This window comes from Melanerpes formicivorus, unplaced genomic scaffold, assembly GCF_026170545.1.
Source record: "Melanerpes formicivorus ecotype bairdi unplaced genomic scaffold, bMelFor1.0.p_v2 SCAF_220, whole genome shotgun sequence".
Lineage (NCBI taxonomy): Eukaryota > Metazoa > Chordata > Aves > Piciformes > Picidae > Melanerpes > Melanerpes formicivorus.
In genome coordinates, this window is record NW_027142572.1 from 305120 (window position 1) to 312139 (window position 7020).

Sequence of the window (7020 nt, forward strand, 5' to 3'; positions counted from 1 at the left end):
AGCAGCTCTCCAGCCACGCTGGACCCCAAGGATGTAACACTGCATGGGGTTGTGGTGGCCCAAGAGCAGCACTTGACACAGGGTGGTGGAATCACCGTCCCTGGAGGTATTTAGAAGGTGTGGTGCTGAGGGATGTGGTTTGGTGGTAGTAGCTGGGCAGTGGTGGTGGAGTTGTGAGCTCTGGGTGAGCAGCTGGATTCAGTGATCTCCAGAGCTGGATTCAGTGCTCTCCAGAGCTGGATTCAGTGCTCTCCAGAGCTGGATTCAGTGAGCTCCAGAGCTGGATTCAGTGCTCTCCGGAGCTGGATTCAGTGAGCTCCAGAGCTGGATTCAGTGCTCTCCAGAGCTGGATTCAGCGCTCTCCAGAGCTGGATTCAGTGCTCTCCAGAGCTGGATTCAGCGATCTCCAGAGCTGGATTCAGTGCTCTCCAGAGCTGGATTCAGTGCTCTCCAGAGCTGGATTCAGTGCTCTCCAGAGCTGGATTCAGCGCTCTCCAGAGCTGGATTCAGTGAGCTCCAGAGCTGGATTCAGTGCTCTCCAGAGCTGGATTCAGCGCTCTCCAGAGCTGGATTCAGTGAGCTCCAGAGCTGGATTCAGTGCTTTCCAGAACTGGAATCAGTGCTCTCCAGAGTTGGATTCAGTGCTCTCCAGAGCTGGATTCAGTGATCTCCAGAGCTGGATTCAGCGCTCTCCAGAGCTGGAATCAGTGCTCTCCGGAGCTGGATTCAGTGCTCTCCGGAGCTGGATTCAGTGAGCTCCAGAGCTGGATTCAGTGCTCTCCAGAGCTGGATTCAGTGCTCTCCAGAGCTGGATACAGTGAGCTCCAGAACTGGAATCAGTGCTCTCCAGAGCTGGATTCAGTGCTCTCCAGAGCTGGATTCAGTGCTCTCCAGAGCTGGATTCAGTGCTCTCCAGAGCTGGAATCAGTGCTCTCCAGAGCTGGAATCAGTGCTCTCCAGAGCTGGAATCAGTGCTCTCCAAAACTGGATTCAGTGCTCTCCAGAGCTGGATTCAGTGCTCTCCAGAGCTGGATACAGTGAGCTCCAGAACTGGAATCAGTGCTCTCCAGAGCTGGATTCAGTGCTCTCCAGAGCTGGAATCAGTGCTCTCCAGAGCTGGAATCAGTGCTCTCCAGAGCTGGAATCAGTGCTCTCCAAAACTGGATTCAGTGCTCTCCAGAGCTGGATTCAGTGCTCTCCAGAGCTGGATACAGTGAGCTCCAGAACTGGAATCAGTGCTCTCCAGAGCTGGATTCAGTGCTCTCCAGAGCTGGAATCAGTGCTCTCCAGAGCTGGATTCAGTGCTCTCCAGAGTTGGATTCAGTGCTCTCCAGAGCTGGATTCAGTGAGCTCCAGAGCTGGATTCAGTGCTTTCCAGAGCTGGATTCAGTGCTCTCCAGAACTGGAATCAGTGCTCTCCAGAGCTGGATTCAGTGCTCTCCAGAGCTGGATTCAGCGCTCTCCAGAGCTGGAATCAGCGCTCTCCAGAGCTGGATTCAGTGCTCTCCAGAGCTGGATTCAGTGCTTTCCAGAGCTGGATTCAGTGCTCTCCAGAGTTGGATTCAGTGCTCTCCAGAGCTGGATTCAGTGAGCTCCAGAGCTGGATTCAGTGCTTTCCAGAGCTGGATTCAGTGCTCTCCAGAGCTGGATTCAGTGCTCTCCAGAGCTGGATTCAGTGCTTTCCAGAGGTGCCTCCCAGCCTCAGCAGCTCTATTCTTTTATGGTTTCAGACTTCTCTGGGACAAGGCTAGAGCTTTTTCCCTTTGTATCAGGTATTGTCTGTGCTTGTACAGTGCCTCAAGCTGCTTCTCTCCCCTCTGGCCCCAGCCATTATGGTGGTAATGAGAATGACAACAGCAGCAGCCGTGCTGTGTATGCTAATGGCCATGCACTGGAGCCAGAGCAGGCTACAGAGCTGCTGGGAAAGATGAAGAGGAAAGAAAACTAGCAAGGGGAAGATATGACAGGAACATTTAATGATCACTAGATAAGCAGCAGAGAGCTGACAGGCCACAGCTTTGGTGGAGAAGTGCAATCCTGCAGGAGGGATACATCAGAAAGACAACAAATGTGCTGCAGAGGGAGGGTCTGCTGGAAACAGGGAAGGTCATGAGGAGAGTTGGGAGGGCTTCTTTCCATTCTTCTGTCTCTTTAGTTCTCAAGAAGGCTGAAAACCATTAACAGCTTCTCAAAGGAAGGATGGAGAGCTAGAGAACCTCCTTTGACCTGCTGGCCATGCTCTTCTCTAAGCACCCCAGGAGACCATTGGCTTTCGTGGCCACAAGGGCACATTGCTGTTCCATGCATACCTTACTGTCCACCAGGACTCCTAGGTCCCTCTTCACAGAGCTGCTTTCCAGCAGCTCAGCCTCTAATCTGCACTGGAGCATGACTTGAATGTGTCCAGAGAAGGGCAACAAGGCTGGGGAGAGGCCCTGAGCACAAGCCCTGTGAGGAGAGGCTGAGGGAGCTGGGGTTGCTTAGCCTGGAGAAGAGGAGGCTCAGGGGAGACCTCATTGCTCTCTACAACTCCCTGAAGGGAGGCTGTAGCCAGGAGGGGGTTGGTCTCTTCTCCCAGGCACCCAGCACCAGAACAAGAGGACACAGTCTCAATGGGCTGGGAAGGGGCTCCCAACTTTTGGGGTAACCCAATGCTCATTTCATTGCTGTGTGCTCTCCTCTCCCCTTGCCCACCTCTTGCTGTAAACCCCCAAGCCTGCTGGGGTGGCTTTTGGTTTGACCAACAGTTTTGTTGTGCTTGAGATCAGCTCTTCATCCTGGAAATGCATTTATTCCTGCTCAGCCACCACTGCCTGGTGCTCTGCAATAAATCAGCAAGTGGAAGCCATGAAGTTGCATTTGATGTGTGGAGAGGCCATTGTGGCATGGAGGAGCATGCTTTTGATCCTTAGATGGTAATATAACATTGGGCTAGCACTCAGGGCAGGCATGAAAGTAGTATCAAAGGGCCTGCAGTGTAAGCAGTAAACCATGAAATATGGGCAGAGCATGGTTTCCAAGCTTAAAAGTGCAGCAGAGAGCTCCTTGGCTCTCAAAGAGATGAACACCTGGCCAGGACCTCCTGGCCCTTCTGTCAGCAGGGGTTTGGGACTTCCTTGCCTCCTCACCCCCTGGTCTCATCCTCCCTCTGCAATGCATCACTCAACTACAGAGCAGGACAAGCAGCCCTGAGAGGAGAGGCTGAGGGAGCTGGGGTTGCTTAGCCTGGAGAAGAGGAGGCTCAGGGGAGACCTCATTGCTTTCCACAACTCCCTGAAGGGAGGTTGTAGCCAGGTGGGGGTTGGTCTCTTCTCACAGGCAAGCAGCACCAGAACAAGAGGACATAGCCTCAAGCTGTGCCAGGGGAGGTTTAGGCTGGAGGTGAGGAAGAAATTCTTCCCAGCAAGAGAGATTGGCCACGGGAATGTGCTGCCCAGGGAGGTGGTGGAGTCCCCATCCCTGGAGGTGTTGAAAAAGAGCCTGGATGAGGCACTTGGTGCCATGGTTTAGTTGATTAGATGGTGTTGGGTGACAGGTTGGACTTGATGATATTGAAGGTCTTTTCCAACCTGGTTAATTCTGTGTTCTGAATTCTATTGCAGGAGCAGGAGGAGAAAACGCACTGAGCTACAGACAGACTGGGAGGGAAGCAGGACACTAAGAGGAGGGTTGGAGAGCTGAATGGACAGCACACAGCTGGATGTAAAGAACAATTTTGCCCACCAAAATGGTTGTCAGGCACTTTCCAGGCTCCTCAGGGATCCTTGGTGCTATTTAAAGGGTGTGTAGAGGTGATGCTCTGTAAAAGGTGTGTAGCTGTGGCTGGCTCTGGCCAGCCTGATCTAGTGTGGGGTGTCCCTGCCCATGACAGGGGGGTTGGAACTAGATGATCCTTGTGGTCCCTTCCACCCCTGACTGATACTATGATGCTTAGGGACATGGCTGAGTGGTGGACTTGGCAGTGTTAGGTTTATGGTTGAACCTGATGATCTAAAAGGTCTTTTCCAACCTCAGTGGTTCGATGATAGTGGACACTGGGGAAGAGTCCCAGAGTGTTCTACCCTCTAGTACCTCTCCTGGGAGGTCCCTGCAGGAATGCTCTCTGAGTTTGGTTTCTTGCATGATAATATTTCTGTGTCTGAGGGTGGAAGAAAGGGAAGGACAGCAGGCTGGGGAAATCTGAGCATGTGGAAATCACAGAATCACAGAGCTGCCAGGGCTGGAAGGGAGCTCAAGGCTCAGCCAGTTCCAACCCCCTGCCATGGGCAGGACACCTCACACTACAGCAGGTTGCTCACAGCCGCATCCAGCCTGGCTGCAAACACCTCCAGGGATGAGGCTTCCACCACCTCCCTGGGCAACCTGTGCCAGGCTCTCACCACCCTCCAAACCCTGGGCTCTGTGCCTGGTTGGAGAGGTGCTCCCTGGCCAAGGCATTGCTTTTCCCACCTGTGGAATGGAGATAATACTCCTGGCTGGTAGTGGAAGCCCTAATTGATTCCTACATGGGAGACACTACATTAATGCAGCATTATCATCCCTGGAGAGATGAAGAGAGGCTAAAAATAGTGCAGCACATTTTGGCAGAGCTTTTGTTGTTTCCCTTTTGTGTTCAGTTCCTTTGAATCAGTTTGTTGGGGGTTGGGTTATTTTTGGTGGTTGTTTTCTTTCTCTTTTCCCCCTGGTCAGGAAATCCTAATCAACATTTTCATTTCCATCTCATTAACAGGTCCAGGTTTGGGCACTCTGTAGGCAGCCACTAATCACTCAGTCCCCAGGTGAGGTGAAGGTTTCTTGGTGTGAGGAGGAAGATGCTGACAGAATCACAGCAAGATAGAAGCATTCAACTGCTGAGGTTGGAAGGGACCTTTGAGATCCTGAAGCCCAGCTGCTCACCTGGAGCTCACAATCCCAGCACTACTGCCAAGCTGCTACCACTAAACCTCATTCATTGGAGCACAGCCCTGTGAGGAGAGGCTGAGGGAGCTGGGGTTGCTTAGCCTGGAGAAGAGGAGGCTCAGGGGAGACCTCATTGCTCTCCACAACTCCCTGAAGGGAGGTCGTAGCCAGGTGGGGGTTGGTCTCTTCTCCCAGGCAAGCAGCACCAGAACAAGAGTGCACAGTTCCAAGCTGCACCAGGGGAGGTTTAGGCTGGAGGTGAGGAAGAAATTCTTCCCAGCAAGAGAGCTTGGCCATTGGAATGTGCTGCCCAGGGAGGTGGTGGAGTCCCCATCCCTGGAGGTCTTTAAGAAGAGATTGGATGTGGTACTTGGTGGCCTGGTTTAGCTGATGTGGTGGTGTTAGGTCATAGGACTTAATGATCTCAGAGGTCTTTTCCAGCCTGAATAATTCTGTGATGCTGTAATCCCACCCTAAGGAAAGGCAGAGGCTTTCTGAGCCAGTCCCCCTGAGGGTTTGGTGCTATCAATTTGGAGCAAAGTTGTTTAACTCTTTTGGTTTTTACCTGGAAGCAGCCCTGGGGTTGAAAGAGTGCACTGAGCCCTATGTCCCCAGACCTCCAGATGGCCACCTCCAGGAGTTCCCACCTTGGTGTGGCTGACAGTTGGTTTGCATGGAGGAAGGAAAGAAGCAGACTGAGGGAACTCGACTTCCAGGTGCTCCTCCGTGAAATGTGAGAGCTGCAGAGGGTCAGCACAAAGCAGCAAGCTGTGCCTCTGGCAGTGCTGACATGTGGTGTTCCTAAGAGGATATAGACAGGACAAATATAGAGATGCACTTCCCCAAGACATGAACTTCACAGCAAATATTCCTGAAGATCTGTGTATGAGAGCTTGCAGTGGGAGGGAAGGTGTTTGTGAAACAGGGCTGGAGGGTGAGGGGGAACTGGGACAGAAAAATCAGAGACAGGAGGAAGAGGAGAAGCAGAAAGAGGAGCAGGAGGAGTACCTCTGCCTGCTGCCAGCCTGATTTCCATGTCACAGAACCACAGAATTGTCAGGGCTGGAAGGGACCTCATGGATCATCCAGTTCCAACCCCCCTGCCCTGGGCAGGGACAACTCACACTGCATCAGGCTGCTCAGAGCCACATCCAGCCTGGCCTTCAAAACTTAAAAGGATGTCACAGAATCACCAAGGTTGGAAGAGACCTCAAAGATCATCAAGTCCAACCTGGCACCACAGACCTCATGACTAGACCATGGCACCAAGTGCCACATCCAATCCCCTCTTGAACCCCTCCAGGGATGGGGACTCCACCACCTCCCTGGGCAGCACATCCCAACGGCCAACAGCTCTCTCAGTGAAGAACTTTCTCCTCACCTCCTTTCTCCCCAGACAGGCATCAGGTATGAGGCATGCCTAGAACTTGCTACCACTGCCTGTGTTACTAACAGGGTTGAGCTTCATGTAATAGGTTTAAAATTGAGGAGGCTGAGCATGAACACTTGAGGCTCACCCCTCCTCCGGCAGAGGAGGCAAGCCTGGCAAGTCTAACTGGGCAAAGCTAGAGCAGAGGCTCAAGCACTGAATGCTAGACATCAGCATCAGCAGTTCCCCTGTCATGGCTGAGATGCATTCCAAAGGAAGGAGGAAAAGAGGCTTGGAGAACAGGTCGTGTGAGGAGCAGAAATCTGGGATTATATAGGCTAGAGAAAATGAGGTCGAGGGCAGACCTTCATGAGCTCTGTGGTGACAGGTTGGACTTTGAGGTCTCTCCCAGCCTCGGTGATTCTGTGATTCCCTGCAACTCCCTGAAAGGAGGCTGGAGCCAGGTGTGTCTTGGTCTCTTCTCCCTAGGAACAACTGATGGGAGCAGAGCAAATGGCCTCAAGTTGCACCAGGGGAGGTTTAGGTGGGAGATTAGGAGAGGATTCTTGACTGAAAGGGTTCTCAAAGACCAGAACAGGCTGCCCAGGGAGGTGGCTGAATCCCCATCCCTGGAGGTGTTTACAAACTGCAGAGATGTGGTGCTTGGGGACAGAGCTTAGCCCCAGCCTTGGTGGAGTTAGAGAATGGTTGGACTCTGTGCTCTGAAAGGTTATTTTCCACCTGACTCAGTG